The 21,049-nt window shown below is 34.5% G+C and overlaps 1 protein-coding gene across 1 annotated transcript in view; it reads right to left on the minus strand.

Moving 5' to 3' along the window:
* Window positions 1–21,049, minus strand: part of CCDC7 (coiled-coil domain containing 7) — a 346,398-nt gene that overhangs the window by 318,134 nt on the left and 7,215 nt on the right. The gene's annotated exons all lie outside the window — the stretch shown is intronic.

Consider the following 21,049-nt stretch of genomic DNA (forward strand, 5'->3'; position numbering starts at 1 on the left):
TGTAGGAATCTTAAATGCATATTACTAAGTGAAAGAAGCCAATCCAAAAAAGGCTATACACTGATTCCAACTATATGACATTCTAGAAAAGGAAAACTAAAGACATAAAAAGATCTGTGGCTATCAGGGGTTGGATAGGGAAAGGAAGATGAATATGTGGAAGACATAGAATTTTTAGGGCAGTGAAACCATTCTGTATGATACTATAATTGTGCATACATATCATTTTACATTAGTTAATACCCATAGAATGTACAACACCAAGAGAAAGCCTTATGTAAACTATGGACTTCGGGTGATAATAATGTGTCCGTATAGTTTCATAGATCATACAAAGATACCACTCTGGTGCATGATGTTGATAATAGGGAAGGTCCATGCATGCATAGGAATAGAGGATATATGGAAACTCTCTGTACTATATGCAATTCTGCTGAGAACACAAAATTGCTCTAAAAATAAAGTCTATTTAAAAAATAATAGTTTAGAAAAGTTGATAAATAAAAATAAAAAAATTTAAGGAGAGGGGAAAATCTGACATCCAGAGTTACCACATAAAATATTCAAAATACCTTGTTTTCAACAAAAAATTACAAAACAAGCATTCAATGATTTAAGAAATTGTGACTTATTTGAAGGAAAAAAATAAACAGATACTGTCCCTAAAGAAGTTCATATGCTAGACTTAGTAGACAAAACTTTTAAATCTACTGTCTTAAATACACTCAATGAGCTAAAGGAAATCATGCACGAAGAATTAAAGGAAACAAAAAACAGTATTCTAACAAATTTAAATAAAGATATAGAAATTACAGAAAGAAACCAAATTCTAGAAATGAAAACTTAAATTTGGGAACAATAACTGAAATGAAAATTTTACTAGAGGGTTTTGACAGCAGATTTGAGCAGGCAAAAGAATCTGTCAATTTAAAGTCAGACCAATTGAAATTATCCAGTCTGAGAAGAAGAAAGAAAAATGAATGAAAAAGAAAAGAACAGAGCCTAATAGAATTATGGGATATCATCAAGTATATCAACATAGACATTATAAGACTCCAAGGAAAATAGAGAGAATAGGGACCAAAAAGGATATTTAAGGAAATAATGACAGAATACTTCCCAAATTTGAGAAAAGGTAAGGATTTGTATGTCAAAATCCTAGTAGAATAAATGAAAAAGATCCATATGAAGACACATTATAATAAAACTGTTGAAAGTCAAACACAAATATAGAATCCTGAAAGCAGCAAAAGAGAAGTAATAGGTACAAGAGAGCTTCAATAAGATTAACAGCTGATTTCTCCTCAGAGACTATGGACACCAGAAGGTAGTGTGATGGCATATTTTAAATGCAATTAACAAAAAAATACCATATGCCAAGTATTACATATCTGGCAAAATTATTCTTCAAAAATGAAGGATAACTTAAGAAAAAAACACCATAATTAAATATAAGAAATTTATTAATAAAAATATGTAAATATGACAGCATATACATAAACTGCAGGGGGAATAAAAGGAACAAAAAGAAGTTTTTTTAGAATGTGTTTGAACTTAAATGACCAGCAACTTAATAGAGACTGCTATATGCTTAAGATGTCACATATGAGCTTCATGGTAACCACAAACCCAAAATCTATAAAAGATACAAAAAAATAAAGAGAAAGAAGCCAAATATAACACTACCGAAACTCATTAGTCACAAAGGAGAGCAAGAGGAGAAAGAAGCAGAGAAGAACTACAAAAACAACCATAATGTAATTAACAAAATGGCAATAAGTACATACTATCAGTAATTACTTTAATGTAAATGACCTAAATTCTTCAATCAAAAGACATGGGGTGACATGTGGATAAAAAAAATATAAGAACCATCTACATGTTGTCTATAAGAGACTCACTTCAGACCCAAAGACACATACAGACTGAAAGTGAAGGAATGGAAAAATACTGACCCTTACAAATGGAAGCAAAAAAAAGCCAGGTAACAATACCTGTATCAGACATGGTACTTTTAAACAACAACTTTAAAAAGACAAAGAAAGGTATTACATAATAATAAAATAAAGAGATCAATCCAACAAGAGGATATAACAATTGTAAACATCTATGCATCCAATATTAGAGCAACTAAATATATTTAAAGCAAATATAAACAGACATAAAGGGAGAAATTTTAATACAATAATAGTAGCAGACTTTAACACCTCACTTATATCAATAGATAGATCATTCAGGCAGAAAATCAATAAGGAAATAAGAGTGTCTGAATGACCTATTAGACCAGATGGACATAACACATATATATAGAACAATCCATCCAAAATAACAGAATATACATTCTTCTCAAGTGTACATGGAACATTCCCCAGAATAGATATGTTAGGCACAAAACAAGTCTCAATACTTAAAAACTGAAATCATACAATGCATCTTTTTCAACCACAATGGTATGAAACTAAAAATCAGGAGAAAAAAATGAAAAGAACACAAACACATAGAGGCTAAACAACATGCTACTAAACAACTAATGGCTCGATGAAGAAATCAAAGAAAAAACTGAAAAATATATGGAGACAAATGAAAACACAACCGTCTAAAATCTTTGGGATACAGCAAAAGCAGTATTAGGAGGGAGATACATAGCAACACAGGCCTACCTCAAAAAACAAGAAAACGTTCAAATAAACAACCTAACCTTACACCTAAATGAACCAGAAAAAGAACAAACAAAGCCCAAGGTGACCAGAAGGAAGAAAAACTAATAAAGATCAGAACACAAATAACAAGACTTTTAAAAAAGGAAAAGATCAATGAATAAAACCAAGAGCTGGTTCTTTAAAAAGATAAACAAAATTGATAACCCTTAGCCAGACTCCTCAAGAAAAAAACTCAAATAAATAAAATCAGAAACAAAAGAGAAGAATCAACTTACACCACAGAAATACAACAGAAAATAAGAGAATACTATGAAAAATTATATGTCAGCAAACTGGGAAACTTAGAAGAAATGAATAAAATTCTAGAAAAATGCAATCTTCCAAAATTGAATCAGGACAAGACAGAAAAGTCTGAAGACCAATTACTAGTAATGAAATTGAATTGGTAGTCAAAAAACTGCCAAAAAATAAACGTCCAGGACCAGATGGATTCATAGATGAATTCTGACAACCATTTAAAGAATTCTCAAACTATTCCAAAAAATCAGAAGAAAAAGGAAAAGTTTCCAAATTCATTCTACAAGGCCAGCATTACCCTAACACCAAAATCAGACCAAAAAAAGAAAACTATAGGCCAATATCATTGATGCACATAGATGTAAAAATCCTCAACAAAATACAGGTAAACCACATTCAGACAATACATTAAAAGGATCATTCACCACGATCAACAGGGATTTATTCTGGGGCACCTGGGTGGCTCAGTTGGTTAAGTGTCTGACTTCAGCTCACGTCATGATCTCAGGGTCCTGGGATCAAGCCCAGTGTCAGGCTCCTTGCTCAGCGGGGAGTCTGCTTGTCCCTCTCCCTCTGTCCCTCCCCCACTCATGCTTGCCCTGTCTCTCAAATAAATAAAGTCTTATAAAAAAAAAAAAAGAGGGACTTATTCTGGGGGTGCAAGGATGGTTTAATATTCACAAATCAATGTGATACATCACATCAACAAAAAGGATTAAAAACCATATGATCATCTCAATAAATGCAGAAGCAGCATTTGATAAAATTCAACAGTCATTGTGATAAAAATTCTCAAGAAAGTGGGTTTAGCAGAAACATACATCAACATAACAAAGGCCATATTAAAAAAAAAAAAAACACAGCTAACATCACACCCAATGCGGGAAAGAAATAGAGCTTTTCCCTTAAGGTCAGAAATAAGACAGGATATCTACTCTCACCACTATTATTCAACATAGTACTGGAAGTCCTAGCTACAGCAATCAGGCAAGAAAAATAAATAAAAAGCATCTATATTGGTAAGGAAGAAGTTAAGCTGTTGTTATTTGCAAATGGCATATCACTATACATAGAAAACCCTAAACTATTAGAACTATTAGAAACAATAAAGGAATTCAGTAACATTACAGAATATAAAATTAATATTCAGAAATCTGTTGCATTTCTATACACTAATAAGAAAGTAGCAGAAAGAGAAATTAAGAGAACAATTCTATTTACAATTACACCAAAAAAAAAAAAATTAAATACCAAGGAATAGATATAACAAAGGTAGTGAAAGACCTATACTCTGAAAATCATAAAACACTGATGAAAAAAATGGAAGATGACACAAATGGAAAGATATTTCATGCTCATGGATTGAAAGAATTAATACTGTTAAAATGTCCATACTACCCAAGGCAATCTACAGTTTTAATGTAATCCCTATCAAAATAGCAAAGGCATTTTCACAGAACTAGAATAAACAATCCTAAAATTTGTATGGAACCACAAAAGACCCCAAATAGCCAAAGCAATCTTGAAAAGAAAAACAAAGCTGGAGGTAGCGGAATTCTAGGTTTCAAAATATACCACAAAGCTATAGTAATGAAAACGGTATGGTACTGGCACAAAAATAGATTTATAGATCAATAGAACAAAATAGAAAATCCAGAAATAAACCCATGCTTGTGTAGTCAATTAATCTACGACAAAGAAGGCAAAAATATACAATGGGGAAAAGACACTTTCTTCAATAAATGGTGCTAGGAAAATTGGACAGCTATATGCAAAAGGATGAAACTGGACCACTTTCTATACCATACACAAAAATAAACTAAAAATAGATTAAATACCTAAATGTGAGATCTGAAACCATAAAAATCCTAGAAGAGAACAGAGACACAATTCTTTTTTTGACACTGACCATAGCAACGTTTTTCTAGGTAAGTCTCCTGAGGAAAAATAAACAAAAGCCAAGTAAACTATTGGGATTACATCATAATAAAAAGCTTTTGCATAGCAAATGAACCATCAACAAAACAAAAAAGCAATCTACTGAATGAGAGAAGATATTTGCAAATGATGTACCTCATAAGGGGTTAATATCCAAAATATAGGGGGGGGGAGATGGCAGAGGAGTAGGGGACCCTTTTTCAACCAGGCCTCTGAATCAAGATGGATATCTACCAGACAATTCTGAACACCCATGAAATCACCCTGAGATGTAAGAAGATACATCTGGATCTCTACAAACAGAACATCTCCAGCAGTTGGTCTCAAGGTATGACACGGGGAGCTGAGTTTGCGGGCAGATATCGGAAGATAAACAGAAGGAGGAGGGAGCATCTGTAAACTTGCTCCAGGAAGACAAAAGCTTCCCGCACTAGGGACAGGCACAAACTCACAGACCAGTAGAGGCGGGGAAAGATCTTTAGGACGTCACACCAGACTGAAACTTGGAGCTCAGGAGCATGCGTGCAAATCAAGGCAGCTGGCTGTTTTGGAAGCACAAAGAGCAGAGATGTGCCCAGCACTGGGAGTGAGGACTGGGAGAGCAGCTATGGGGTGCACAAACCAGCCTGCTGTTGGTTTTTAGCAGCACAGACAGAAACAGAGTCAGTGTGGCCGGGATAGCTCAGTGAAAAGCAGACTGCGATCTCTCTGTTCTGAGACAGAGGTTTGGGGTACAGTCACTTCTGCTCTGACTCTCAGAAGAGACACAGAAAGCCACAGGGAAAGATGCCAGAGAAAAAAGCCCCAAATAACCCATTCTCATTGAGCCCATCCCCCCACTCAGGGGGCAGGGCAACTCTGCCCAACAGGGTTGCCTGAGTATCAGCATGGCAGGTCCCTCCCCCAGAAGGCATGCTGGAAGAACAAGAAGACCACAAACCTAAGGTCCATATAAAACAGGTACATCTTGCCTGTGTCCTGGTCAATAATTTGAACTCTGTATATTCCCGCAACCACACCTCATGAGAATGACAAAGACGAGGAACCCCCAACAAAGGAAAGAAACAGAGGCTCTGGCTTCTGCCACAGAACTAATGGATAAGGATATAACCAAGATGTCAGAAATGAATTTCAGAGTAACAATTATCAAGATGATGTATATGCTTCAGAAAAATATTAACAAAAATATAGAATCTGTAAGAGCTGAAATGAGAACTAATCTGGCAGAATTAAAAAGGCTATGAATGAAATGCAGTCTAAACTGGATGCTCTGACTGCCAGGATAAATAAGGCAGAAGAACGAATTAGTGAGTTAGAGGATAAGGTGATAGAAAAGAAGGAAAAAGAGGTAGCATGGGAAAAACTAATCCAATTTCAAGAAACTAAGCTGAGGGAGATTACTGACTCAACAAAATGTTCCAATATCAGAATCATCGGGATCCCCAAGGGGGTGGAGAAAGAGAGAGGTCTAGGAGATATATTTGAGCAAATCATAGCTGAGAACTTCCTTAATCTGGAGAAAGAAACAAGCATTCATGTCCAAGAGGCAGAGAGGACCACTCCCGAGATCGAGAACAGACCAACACCATGACATATAATAGTACAATTTGCAAATCTTAGATCCAAGGAAACAATCTTGAAAGCAGCGAGGGGGAAGAGATTTCTTATGTACAGAGGGAGGAACATAAGAATAATGTCAGACCTGTCCACAGAGACCTGGCAAGCCAGAAAGGGCTGGCAAGACATATTCAGAGTACTAAATGAGAAGAACATGCAGCCAAGGACACTGTATCCAGCAAGGCTGTCATTCGGAATGGATGGAGAGACAAGGAGCTTCTGAGACTGGCAGAAACTAAAAGAATATGTGACCACCAAGCCGGCCTGCAAGAAATATTAAGGGATGGAGGGGTTCTATAAAAGAAGAAAGACCCCAAGAGTGATACAGAACAGAAATTTACAGGGACAATCTATAGGAACAAGGACTTACAGGCAACATGACGACATTAAAATCATATCTCTCAATAATCACTCTCAGTGTGAATGGCCTAAGCGCTCCCATAAAATGCCACAGGGTTGCAGAATGGATAAAAAGACATGACCCATCAATATGCTGTCTACAAGAAACACACTTTGAACCTAAAGATATAACCAGACTGAAATGGAAGAGATGGAGAACCATTTTTCATGCCAACAGACCTCAAAAGAAAGCTGGGGTAGCAATTCTCACGTCAGACATTAGATTTTAAGCTAAAGACTGTAGTTAGAGATACAGAAGGACACGATATTATTCTTAAAGGGCATATCCAACAAGAGGATCTAACAATTATAAATATCTATGCCCCCAACAGGGGAGCAGCCAACTACATAAGCCAACTGTTAACCAAAATAAAGAGACATATAGATAATAATATATTAATAGTGGGGGACCTCAACACTCTGCTCTCAGGAACAGAAAGATCATCTAAGCAGAAAATCAATAAAGAAACAAGAGTTTTGAATGACACACTGGGCCAGATGGAGTCATAGATATATATGAACATTCCACCCTAAAATAACACAATACACATTCTTTTCAAACGCACATAGAACTTTCTCCAGAATAGACCATATACTGGGTCACAAAACAGATCTCAACCGATACCAAAAGACTGAGACTATTCCCTGCATATTCTCAGACCACAATGCTTTGAAACTGGAACTCATTCACTTGGAAGAAAGTCAAACACTTGGAAGCTAAGGACCATCTTCTTAAAAATGTTTGGGTCAACCAGGAAATTAGAGAAGAACTTAAGCAATTTATGGAATCCAATCAGAATGAAAACACATTGGTCCAAAACCTATGGGATACTGCAAAGGTGGTCCTAAGGGGGAAATACATAGCCATCGAGGCTCACTCAAAACAATAGAAAACACTAAAATGCAGACTCTATACTCACACCTTAAACAACTGGAGATGGAACAGAAGAACAGGCCTAAGCCATGTGCAAAAAGAGAACTGACAAAGATTAGATCAGAGATCAATGAATTAGAAGCTAGAAATACAGTAGAGCAGATCAACGAAACTAGAAGCTGGTTCTTTGAAAGAATTAATAAGATCGATAAACCACTGGCCAGACTTATCCAAAAGAAAAGAAAAAGGACCCAAATTAATAAAATTATGAATGAAAGGGGAGAGATCATGACTAACACCAAGGAAATAGAAACAATCATTAGAAACCATTATCAACAACTATGTCAATAAATTAAGCAACCTGGAAGAAATGGATCCCTTCCTGGAAACCTAAAAACTACCAAGACTGAAACAGGAAGAGACTGACATCCTAAATAGGCCAATATCCAGGAACAACATTGAAGCAGAGATTGAAAACCTCCCAAAAAACAAGACTCCAGGGCCTGATGGATTCCCTGGGGAATTCTATCAAACATTCAAAGAAGAAATAATACCTATTCTCCTGAAGCTGTTTCAAAAAATAGAAACAGAAGGAAAATTTCCAAACTCATTCTATGAGGTCAGCATACCTTGATCCCCAAACCAGGCAACGACCCCATCAGAAAGGAGAATTACAGACCAATACCCCTGATGAATATGGATGCCAAAATTCTCACAAGATCCTAGCTAATAGGATCCAACAGTACATGAAAAGGATTATCCATCACAACCAGGTGGGATTCATCTCTGAGATGCAAGGGTGGTTCAACATTTGCAAATCAATCAGTGTGACAGAACACATTAATAAGAGGAGACAAGAATCATATGGTCCTCTCAACTGATGCAGAAAAAGCATTTGACAAAATACAGCATCCTCCCCTGATTAAAACCCTTCAGAGTATAGGGATAGAGGGTATATTCCTCAATTTCATACAAACCATCTATGAAAAGCCCACAGCGAATATCATTCTCAATGGGGAAAAGCTGAGAGCCTTTCTCCCTTAAGATCAGGAGCACGACAAAGGATGCCCACTCTCATCACTATTGTTCAACACAGTACTAGAAGTCCTAGCAACAGCAATCAGACAATGAAAAGAAATAAAAGGTATTCAAATCGACAAAGAAGAAGTCAAACTCTCTCTCTTTGCAGATGACATGATACTTTATGTGGAAAACCAAAAGACTTCACCCCCAAATTACTAGAACTCTTACAGCAATTCAGTAATGTGGCAGGATACAAAATCAATGCACAGAAATCAGTGGCATTTCTATATACTAACAATGAGACTGAAGAAAGAGAAATTAGGGAATTGATTCCATTTATAATAGCACCCAAAACCATAAGATACCTTGGAATAACCTAACCAAAGAGGTAAAGGATCTATATTCTAGAAACTACAGAACACTGATGAAAGACATTGAAGATGACACAAAAAGATAGAAGAACATTCCATGTTCATGGATCAGAAGAATAAACATAGTTAAAATGTCTATGCTACCCAAAGCAATCCATACTTTCAACGCCATCCTGATCAAAATACCAATTCCATTTTTCAAAGTGCTGGAACAAACAATCCTAAAATTTGTGTGGAACCAGAAAAGACTCCGAATCACCAAGGAAATGTTGAAAAAGAAAAACAAAGCTGGGGGCATTACGTTGCCTGATTTCAAGCTGTACTACAAAGCTGTGATCGCTAAGACAGCATGCTACTGGTACAAAAACAGACACACAGATCAATGGAACAGAATACAGCACCCAGATATGGACCTCAACTCTATGGTCAACTAATCCTTGACAAAGCAGAAAAAACATCCAATAGAAAAAACACAGTCTCTTCAATAAATGGTGCTGGGAAAACTGGACAGCTATATACAGAAGAATGAAACTTGACAATTCTCTCACACCACATTCAAAGATAAACTCTAAATGGATGAAAGACCTCTATGTGAGACAGGAATCCGTCAAGAAATCATAGAGGAGAACATAGGCAGTAACATCGTCAACACTGGCCACAGCAACCTCTTTCATGACACATCTCCAAAGGCAAGGGAAACAAAAGCAAAAATGAACTTTTGGGACTTCATCAAGAGAAAAAGCTTCTACACAGCAAAGGAAACAGTCAACAAAACAAAGAGGCAACCCACGGAATGAGAGAAGATACTTGCAAATGCCAGTTCAGATAAAGGGCTGGTATCCAAGATCTATAAAGAACTTATCAAACTCAGCACCCAAGAAACAAATAATCAAATCAAAAAATGGGCAGAAGATATGAACAGACACTTTTCCAATGAAGACATATGAATGGCTAACAGACACATGAAAAAATGTTCACCATCATTAGCCATCAGGGAAATTCAAGTCAAAACCACATTGAGATACCACCTTATGCCAGTTAGAATGTCCCTTTTTTGTATATTTTTAAATTATTAGTAGTTACCTTAGCATGACAATGAATATCATAAACTTTTAATAGTATAGTTTGAATTGATGCTAACTTAATTTCAAAATTACACATCTCTGTTCCTATACAGCTTCATCCTCCCTTTTTATTGTCATAAAGTAGACCGTTCCACATTGTGTGCTCATTAACATAGATTTATAATTACTTATATTTTATGCTTTATGTTGTCTTTTATATTGTATGGAAAAAAGGATTCAAAAACCAAAAATATATTATTTTTTGTATTTTTTATTTAGCTACATGGTTACTTCCTTTTTTTACTTTTTTATTTGAATATATTTGACACACAATGTTACATTAGAATCAAGTATACAAGACAGTGAAGGGATTCAACAACTCTGTAAATTACGCTATGTAAGTGTAGCTACTATCACCATGCAATGCTATGACAATACAATTGGTTATATTCCCTACACTGTAACTTTTATTCCCATGATTTATTCATTCAATAGCTGGAAGCCTGTATCTCCTACTCCCCTTCACCCATTTTGCTCATCCTCTACCTCCTGCTCTCTGGCAATCATCAGTCTCTTCCCTGTATTTATAGATCTGATTCTGCCTTTTGCTTGTTTATTCATTTGGTTTTTTTAGTTTCCACATATAAGTGAAATCATATGGTATTTGCCTTTCTCTGTCTGACTTACTTAACATAATGTCTTCTAGGTCTATCCATGTTGCCACAAATGGCAAGATTTCATTCTTTTTCATGACTAATATTCCATTTTATATATATAATATATATATATATTATATATATATGTATAAACACACACACATATTATATATATATATATATATCATATCACCTTTATTAATTCATCTATCAAGATAGATGACTTGTAAAGTCATCTTGGGATGCTTCCATATCTTGGCTATTGTAAATAATGCTGCAATAAACATAGGGTTTCATATCTTTTCAACTTAATATTTTCATTTTCTTTGAGTGAATATTTGGTAGAATTATTAGATCATATGGTAGTTCTATTTTTAAATTTTCAAGGAACCTTCATACTAGTTTCCATGATGGCTATTAAAGTATAATGCATCTGAACTAATTAAGAATAGTTTTGTCATACTTCTTTAGTCGTTTAAGTGGGGAGAGATTTTTGTATATTCTTGGTATTTAAGGACTACTTAAAATTAGAATGTCATAAAATGAAATTTAACATTTTAGAATAATGAGATTTTGGTAGATAAAAAGAAATAACATTTTTTATTACACTATAGTTAAGTGTTATTTTTCACGTTACCACAAAACTATCTGGCAAAAAACTTTCTGCTGCTAATTTCTAAAATATTAAGAAATTTTTTGAAATGAGATTATAGATAATAAACCATTAGCAGAGATAAAATGATACACTAAAAAATTATTCAATCTAAATTAAGGCAGGGTGGGGCATCTGGGTGGCTCAGTCAGTTAAGTGTCCAACTCTTGATTTCAGCTCAGGTCATGATCTCAGGGTTGTGAGATAGAGCCCCAAATCAGGCTCCACATTCAATGGGGAGTTTGCTTGAGATTTTCTCTTTCCCTCTTCCTCTGACCCTTCCCCCCTCAAATAAATAAATCTTTAAAAAAATAAAAAAATAAATTAAGGCAGGGCATGACAGAGGAACAATACAAAAAAAAAAAAAAAAAGCAAAATGGCAGTCTTATACCCAAACTTGTTATTATTACACTAAATGCATATAGTCAAAACACTCCAATTAAAGGCAGATATCATCAGACTGAAAATTAAAAAAAAAAAGATTTATCTATAAGAAACACATTTTAAATAGAAAGATATAAATAAAGTGGAAGAAATACCATGACGACACTAATCGTAAGAGTAACTGTATCAGTATCAGACAAAGCAGACTACAAGATGAGAAATATTATCATAGACATATGAAATACTATTTCATAATAACCAAATGGTCAATTCATCTAAAAGGCATAATAAATTATTGGATTCAACTAGCTATGTTTTGCTTAGGATTTTTACATATGTTTATAAGTAAAATTGCACTGTAATTTATTTTTATCTAAATGTCTATAAAAGCTTTGGGTGTAAGAATATGTTAGCCTCTCATACCAAGTTGGGGAATTATCTCATTTTGGATTCTCCCAAAAGCAGATACTGAGACAAGAATTGTGTGCTAGTGGTTTGTAAGGCAATCCCAAAAAATATGGGGAGAGTGGGGAGAAATCAAACAAAGAATGGTGAGTTGTTACTAGGAACAACTGAGGCTCAATCTCACCATTTTAGAGCATGTGAATACATGTGAATACACTTCATAAATGTCCACAAAGGATACTTATTCATCAATTCTGGGAATATTAACTCTGCAGCAATTCTAATCAGCCAGTCAGGCAAAAACACATGATGTACTTCAGTTACAAGCTGGCATGAATTTCTGAACTTGGATCAGACAGTCGTTTGAGGTTCAGTGGAACTATTATTGTACCTCTAGTAAACAATTCCACCCCTGTCGGATCACAGCCTCCAATCACACAGTACCTAGACTTGCAGGGACTGGAAATAAATATTCCCAAAGTGGATCATTGGGAGTGATGAGAAGAGGAACCAAATCTACTTCGTTGATTCCTGGACCTGTGTAACTCTAGTAACTGGGAACATAGCACCACAGTTGGTTCAACACTTATACCACATCTTGCTGGACAACACACCCCCCCATGCTGTATTATTATTGAGTTGAGCATATATACATTCCTGGTGAACCAAACCTTTGATCATTGTACGGAGACTCATCTCTACTTTTATTTGCCTTAACTTCTAATTTGTCTAACAATAACAAAGCTATGCTAGATTTAAGTTACCATTTGTTTATCCTTTTACTTTCCTTTATTTTTTTAGTTTTTATTATATTTTTTGTAGTCACCACGAAGTGCATTATATCCCCAGAACTTATTTATCTTATGCTGGAAGCTTGTACCTTTTGATCATCATCACCCATTTCTCCCACCTCTCACCAACACCACAACGAACCCACCCCCTCCCTGCCACCTCTGGCTGCCACCAATCTGTTCTCTGTTTCTATGAATTCAGTTTTTTTAGATTCCACGTATAAGTCAAATCGTATTTTGTCTTTCCTTGTCTGATTTATTTCACTTAGCATAATGCACTCAAGGTCCATCCATATTGCTGCATTTGGCAAGGTTTCCTTCTTTACAGAAGAGTAATATTTCACTATATATATAGATACCACATTTTCTTTATTCATTCATTGATGGAAGGTTTCCATGTCTTGGGCTTTTCTTTTTTAAAAGAATTTATTTATTTATCTGAGAAAGAGCGAGTGAGAGAGAGCACAAGCAGGGGGAGGGGTGAAGGGAGGGGAAGAAGCAGACTCCCCACTGAGCAGGGAGCCCGACACGGGACTCGATCCCAGGACCCTGGGATCATGACCTGAGCCAAAGGCAGACGCTTAATCAACTGAGCACCCAGGTGCCCCTTTGTCTTGGGTTTTTATGAATAATGTTGCAACAAACATGGGGGTGCATATATCCCTTCAAGACAATGATTTCATTTCCTTCTGATATATACACAAAAGAGAAATTTCTGGATCATACTGTAGTTACATTTTTAGATTTTTGAGAAATTCCACATTTTTTCATAGTGGAAATTTATATTACCACCAGTAGTACACATGGCTTGTCATTTCTCCACAAGCTTGCAAGCATGTATTCTCTTGTCTTTTTGATGATAGTCATTCTAACAGGTATGAGGTAACATTTCATTGTGGTTTTGATTTGCCTTTCCCTAATGATTGGTGACACTGAACACCCTTCTATGTACATGTTGGCCATTTGAATGTCGTCTTTGGAAAAAAATGTTTCTCTGCCCATTTTTTACTTGAATTGTTTGGGTTTTCCCCCCAGGGAGTTGTATAAGTTCTGTATATATTTTGGATATTAACCCCTTATCAGATATATGCTTTATAGACATTTTTACCCATTCTGTAGGTTGTCTTTTCATTTTGTAGATGGTTTCCTTTACTGTGCAGAAGCTTTTTTAGTTTGATGTAGTCTCATTTGTTTATTTTTGCTTTGTTGCCTTTGCTAAAGATATAACATGCAAAAGAATCATTGCCAAGATTGACCTCAAGGAGCTTATTACCCCCAAGTTTTCATCTAGTAGTTTATGGTTTCAGGTCTTATATTCAAGTCTTTAATCCATATTGAGTTGATTTTTGTGCATAATTTAAGGTAGGGGTCCAGTTTTCCCAAAACCATTTATTGAAGAGATTATCCTTTCTCCATTATATATGCATGGCTCTTGTGTCATATATTAATTGACCATATATGTGTGGGTTTATTTCTGGGCTCTCTATTTTTTTTTCCATTAATCTGTGTTTTTATGTGAATACCACACTGTTTTGAGTACTATAGCTTTGTGATATAGTTTGAAATAGAAGACTGATGCCTCCAGCTTTGTTCTTTTTCTCAAGATTGCTTTGGCTCTTTGGGGTTTTTTGTCATTCCATACAAATGTTAGGATTTTTTTTTTCTATTTCTGTGAGAAAATATCATTGGAATCTTAAGGCAGGTTGCACTGAATTTACAGATCACTTTAGATAGTACGGACATTTTAATGATATTATTCTTCTGATTCATAAACACTAAGTATATTTCCATTTATTTGTATCTTCTTCAATTTCTTTCATCAATGTCTTATAGTTCTTAGTGTACAGATATTTCACATTCTTAGTTGAATTTTTCCTTAGGTATTCTATTCTTTAATTTTTTACTTTCAACTTTTCTGTATTTTTATGCTTTAATATGTCTCTAGTAAACATATAGTTTAAATTTATTTTTCATCAATTTTTCTTTTAATTGGTACATTTAATTGGTATATTTACTGATATATTTAGATATATTTCTACTCTCTTACTTGTGGATCAACTTTCCTATTTTTTTCCTCTTCTTTTTTAGAATCTTTCGATTTTTTTTTTTTTTTTTTTTTTTTTTTTTTTTTTTTTTTTGGTCATTCGGTTTTCCTCTACTAGGGTAAAAATTCCACCTACATACTACTTATATTTAAAAAAAAAGAAATTTTTAACAGGAATACATAACTTATTAAAGTCTTTACTATTCTCCCAAACAACATAAGGACCTTAGATTATATTTTAATTGCAATTAATTCCAAATCTAAGTTCATTCCTAATTGTGCATAATTATCATGCATTTTGATTCTATTGTATTTTCTTGATCATAAGATTTCAATTATTAATATATATTTACATTACATGCATATATACATTCATTCAGTGTTTATTACATTTATCATGTTGGTTGCTCTTTCTACTTGTTCCTCAGGCCTTCCCTCCGGATCATTTTCTGTCTCCAAAAAACATCTCTTACTGTTACTTTCCGTTTGTTATCCAAGTATAACTGGCACATAATGTTACATTAGTTTCAGGTGTACAACATAGTGATCTGACAACTTTTTACATTAGGCTATGTTCATCACAAGTGTACTACCTTCCATCACCATACGACACTATTACAATACTATTGACTATATTCCTTATGCTCTACCTTTCATCCCTCTGACTTATTCATTACATAATTTAAAGCCTGAACCTCCCACTCCTCTTTACTCCTTTTTGCCCACTCCCATCCTCTCCAACAACCAAACTCTCTAGTTTGTTCTCCATATTTATGGCTCTGTTTCTAATTTTTTGTTTGTTCATTTGTTCTGTTATCTAGATTCCACATACAAGTGAAATCATATAATATTTGACTTTCTCTAAATTATTTCACTTAGCATAAAACACTCTAAGTCCATCCATGTTGTCACAAATGGCAAGATTGCATTATTTTTATAGATGAATTATATTCCATTGTATATATATATATATATATATATATACACACACACACACCCCACATCTCCTTTATAATGGTATTATATATCACTGTGTGTGTATATATGTATGTGTGTGTGCTTATATACATATACACATCTCCTTTATCCATTCATCAATTGATGTACACAAAGGCTGCTTCCTTATCTTAGCTGTTAAAAATAATGCTGCAATGAACATGGGGTGTGTATACACACACACACACACACACACACACACACACACACACATATATATATATCTTTTTGAGTTAAAGTTTTTGTTTTCAAACTTAAACAGGTGAAACTAGTAAAGGAAGAAGAAAAAAGAACTAATCCAAGTAACTCATCAATACAAAATTTAACACACACCTTATACTCAGTCTTGGACAAGAATGCTGCTAAGGGTGAGGGGGGCAGGTAGTTCAAAAGAAATCACAAAATCTTTTTAGTAGGTTTGTTTTTGTGGTGATATAGAAGAGGAAATTCTTAAATGATCTTGAAAATATTATAAGATTGAACAAAAGAGTAAATGTACTGATGTTAAGAGTTAGAATTTTAACTGTGAAAAGAAGGACATATACATGTGAAAGAAGGAAGAATAAACCCTTATGTGAGAGACTAGAATTAAAGGTGTCTGTGAGAACTCCAGATTTCTAAATATGTCTATTCATGTATATATGCACGTATATGTGCACGTTATTTGTAAATAGGAATAGAAGTATATGAATTGTGAGTATGTATATGTGTGCATACCTACATACATTTCCTAGTTCTGTCTGCTGAAATGGCATAAAAGCATTCATTCCAGGATCACTGGGCACAATTAACTATCAGATCTTGATTTCTAATACCATTCCTCATTAAAGAAATAAGACTTTACCAGCAAGATGGTGAATATGAAGCCTGAAACTCTCCTTCCCCTAGAAAACCAGGAATTCAACATCAAACAAACCAAATGCGTCTGAGAAATCCCAAAACCAGTTAAAAGGTTCCTGTATCTTAGGCAAGGACAAAACCAACCATATCAAGTCCACTAAAAAAAAAAAAAAAAAAAAAAAAAAATTGACACTCTCAACATTAATTTGACAGTCTCTCCTTATCCTCACACTGCAGCACAATTGGGAAGAAATCTCAACTCTTGTTTTCCCCTTGGGGATGGAAAGGAGTAGAACACATATCCAACATTCTGACATTTGGGGCAAGGGGTTGTCCAAGGGGCCAGCTTCCCTCTTGCCTCTATCCAAGTACTAACAGCAATAGGATGCCAGATTGAGAATCTCTGAGAACTAAGACCAGAGTACACGATGCACTAGGGTTTGCAGTACCAAAAACAGACACTGGGTGGAGCTCCCGTACTGAAATTTATGGCAGCACCAGGGAGGCAGCACCAGCGAGGCACTAGGGGGAGTACCTGAATAGAAACCTCTAAGCCTCCTCTAATAGATTACATGCACAACCCCAGAGGAACACATACTCAAAAAAGGCTGAAGAGGTCTCCAGAATCTAGGCAGACTGAATGGAGAAAGGCCTCCTTATAGGAAATCAGACCACAAAATCTAGAAGTGTTGGCGGATGTTTCAGATGCCAGATCTGAACAACAAAAAGTAACAAGACATACAAAGGAAAAGGGGAACCATGCCACATTTAAAAGAACAAATTAAATCTCCAGAAACTAAAGAAGCAGAAATATACGAAGTGCCAAAGAATTCAAAATGGTCATCATAAGGACACTTAACGAGCTAAAAGAAAGCATGAAAAGATGCAAAGGAAATCAGGAAAACAATATGTGAGCACGAGAATATTGAGAAAAAAATAAAAACTATGAAGAAAAACCACACAGAAATTCTGGAACTAAAGAATACAATAATTGAATTGAGAAAAAAAATTTAAAAAAAAAAAAAGAACCCATTATAGGAACTCAACAACAGACTTGACCTGGTAGAAGAAAGAATCAGCACACTAGAAGACAAGACTTTTAAAATAATCAAGATACAAAAGTAAAAAAAAAAAGAAAGAAAGAAAATGAAGAGATCCTAAAGGACATATGGGATACCATGGTACAGAACAAAATATGTATTATGGGAATTGAAGAAGGAAGAAAAAAGAAAGGGACATGGAACTTATTTGAAGAAATAATGGCTCACTATTTGCAATAACACGAAACAATGAAATACACCACATAAACAAAATGAAGGACAAGAACCACATGATCATCTCAACAGATGCAGGAAAAGCTTTTGATAATATCAACACTCCATGATTAAAAAAAAAAACAAAAACCTCAACAAACTAAGAATAGAAAAAAACTAAGTCAACATAAAAATCCACAAACAGGCTATAGTAAAGAGCACATTCACTGGGAAAAGACTAGTAGGTTTTTCTCTAGGATCAAGAACAAGGCAAATTTGCCCATCTCACCAGCACTAGCACTATTCAACATAGTACTGGAAGTTCCAGAAAAATTAAAAAAGAAAAAAATAATAAAAGGCATAAAGTTGGAAAAGAAAAAGTAAAATTATCCCTGTCTGCAAATAACATGATCTCATATGTAGGAAAACCTAAAGATTACACACACACACACACACACACACACACATATACCGCACTCACACAATGTTAGAACTAATATATTCAGCAAAATTGGAGGACACAAAATCAACATTCAAAAATCAGTTATATTTCTATATATTAACAATGTTCAATCCAAGAAGAAAATTTTTTAAAAATCTCATTTACTATAGCATCAAAAATCTAAAAATAGTTAGGAACAAACCTAACAAGGAGGTGAAAGATATATACACAGAAAACTAGAAAACACTGCTAAAAGAAATCAAAGATACAAATAAATGGAAAGACATCCCATGTTCATGGATTTGAAGACTTAATATTGTTAAAATGTTCATACTATCCAAAGTGATCTACAGAATCAATGTAATCCGTAGAGAAATCCCAATGGAATATTTTGCAGCAATAGTAAAAAACATACTAAAACACACATGGAATCTCAAGACACCCTGAATACCCAAAACAATCTTGAAAAAGAAAAACAAAGTTGGAGGCTTCAAAAATCCTGATTTCAAAATATACTGCAAAGCAACAGTAATTAAGAGAGTGCCTTATTGGCATAAAGATATATACATACCTACACCTAAAACTGATACAGTTTTATTAACACAGTTAATTATACCTCGATTTTCAAAAATTAAAATAAAAAAATAACCTGAAACAAAGGTAACATCATGTCAACTACACTTCGATAAAAAATAAAATAAAAAATTTTAAATATAAAGAGACCAAGAGAACAAAACTGAGAGACCAGGAATAAACCTTTGCACATATGGCAAAATAATTTTTGACAAAAGTACCAAGACAACACAATGGGGAAAGAACAATCTCTTCAACAAATACCACTGGGGAAACTGTATATCCACATGCAAAATATAAAACAAAATTGGACCCTTACACCGCTTATACTATGTACAAAATTAACAGAATAAATCCATGACCAGATCTAGTGATCCCACTTTCAGATATATATCCAAAGAAAACAAAATTAGTATCTCAAAGAAATGCCTGCACTCCCATGTTCACCGCAGCATTATTCACAATAACCAAGATATGGAAACAACCTAAGTGTCCATGGATGGATGACTAGATAAAGAAATTGTAATACACACACACAAACGTGCACACACACACACTGAAATATTATTCAGCTATAAAAAAAGAAGGAAGCCCTGCCATTTGTGACAACATGGGTGATTCTGAAAGACCTCATGCTAAGTGAAATAAGCCAGACACAAAAAGACAAATATTGCATGATCTCACTTACATGTGGGTAAAGAAAGAGAGAAAGAAAGAAAGTTGAAAGAAAGAAAGAGAGAAAGAGAGAAAGAGAGAAAGAAAGAAAGAAAGAAAGAAAGAAAGAAAGAAAGAAAGAAAGAAAGAAAGAAATTAAGAAAGAAAGCCCGCCAAACTCAGTAACACAGAGTAGAGTGGCGGTTACCAGGTGCTGGGGGTCATAAGTTCAATGCATACAGTTTCAGTTTTGCAAGATGAAAGAGTTCTGAGATGGATAGAGGTGATCATTGCACAATATTAATGTATTTAATACCACTGAACTGTACACTTAAAATTGGTTAACATAGTAAGTTGTACCGTATGTGTATTTTGCCACAATAAAAAATTGAAAAGATATTTATCAATGTACATATAAATGAATTGCATATATAAACATACACAGCATATGTGTGCATATTTATTGTGTGTATATGTATATATATGTGCGTGTGTGTATATATACACACAGCACACTAGAAAACATGTTCTAAAATGTTAATGGTGCATATATACTAGATTGAGATTACAGGTAACTTGTTTTCCTATATACTTTCCTCAATTTCAAATGTTCCACAATAATATGTTTACAATCAAGGGCGCCTGGGTGGCTCAGTCAGTTAAGCATCCGACTCTTGGTTTTGGCTCAGGTCATGATCTCAGGGTTTTGAGATCCACCCCCCAAGTCAGGGTCCATGCTCAGTGGGGAGTCTGTTTAAGATTCTCTCTCCCTCTCCCTCTCCCTCTGTCCCTTCTCCTGCTCATGCTTTCTCTCTCTCAAAATAAATAAATAAATTTTTAAAAAACAATAATAATATGTTTACAATCAGATAAGACACAATAAATACTATTTTCCAAAGGTCAAAAAATAATAAAAGTGCATTACCAAATAGTATGTACAGTATTATTTCATTCTTTCTAACTCTTTATAACTTTGGAAAATCAGTAAGGGAAACAAAAATATGTTAACAATAGTTGGTTATCTTGGGTAAATAGTATTATGGTAATTTTTGTTTTCTTCTTTATGCATGTCTTTTTTGAAATTTTCATTAATTATCACATATTACTTCTGTAATA

This window comes from Ursus maritimus, unplaced genomic scaffold (genome assembly GCF_017311325.1).
Source record: "Ursus maritimus isolate PB19 unplaced genomic scaffold, ASM1731132v1 scaffold_31, whole genome shotgun sequence".
Classification (NCBI taxonomy): domain Eukaryota; kingdom Metazoa; phylum Chordata; class Mammalia; order Carnivora; family Ursidae; genus Ursus; species Ursus maritimus.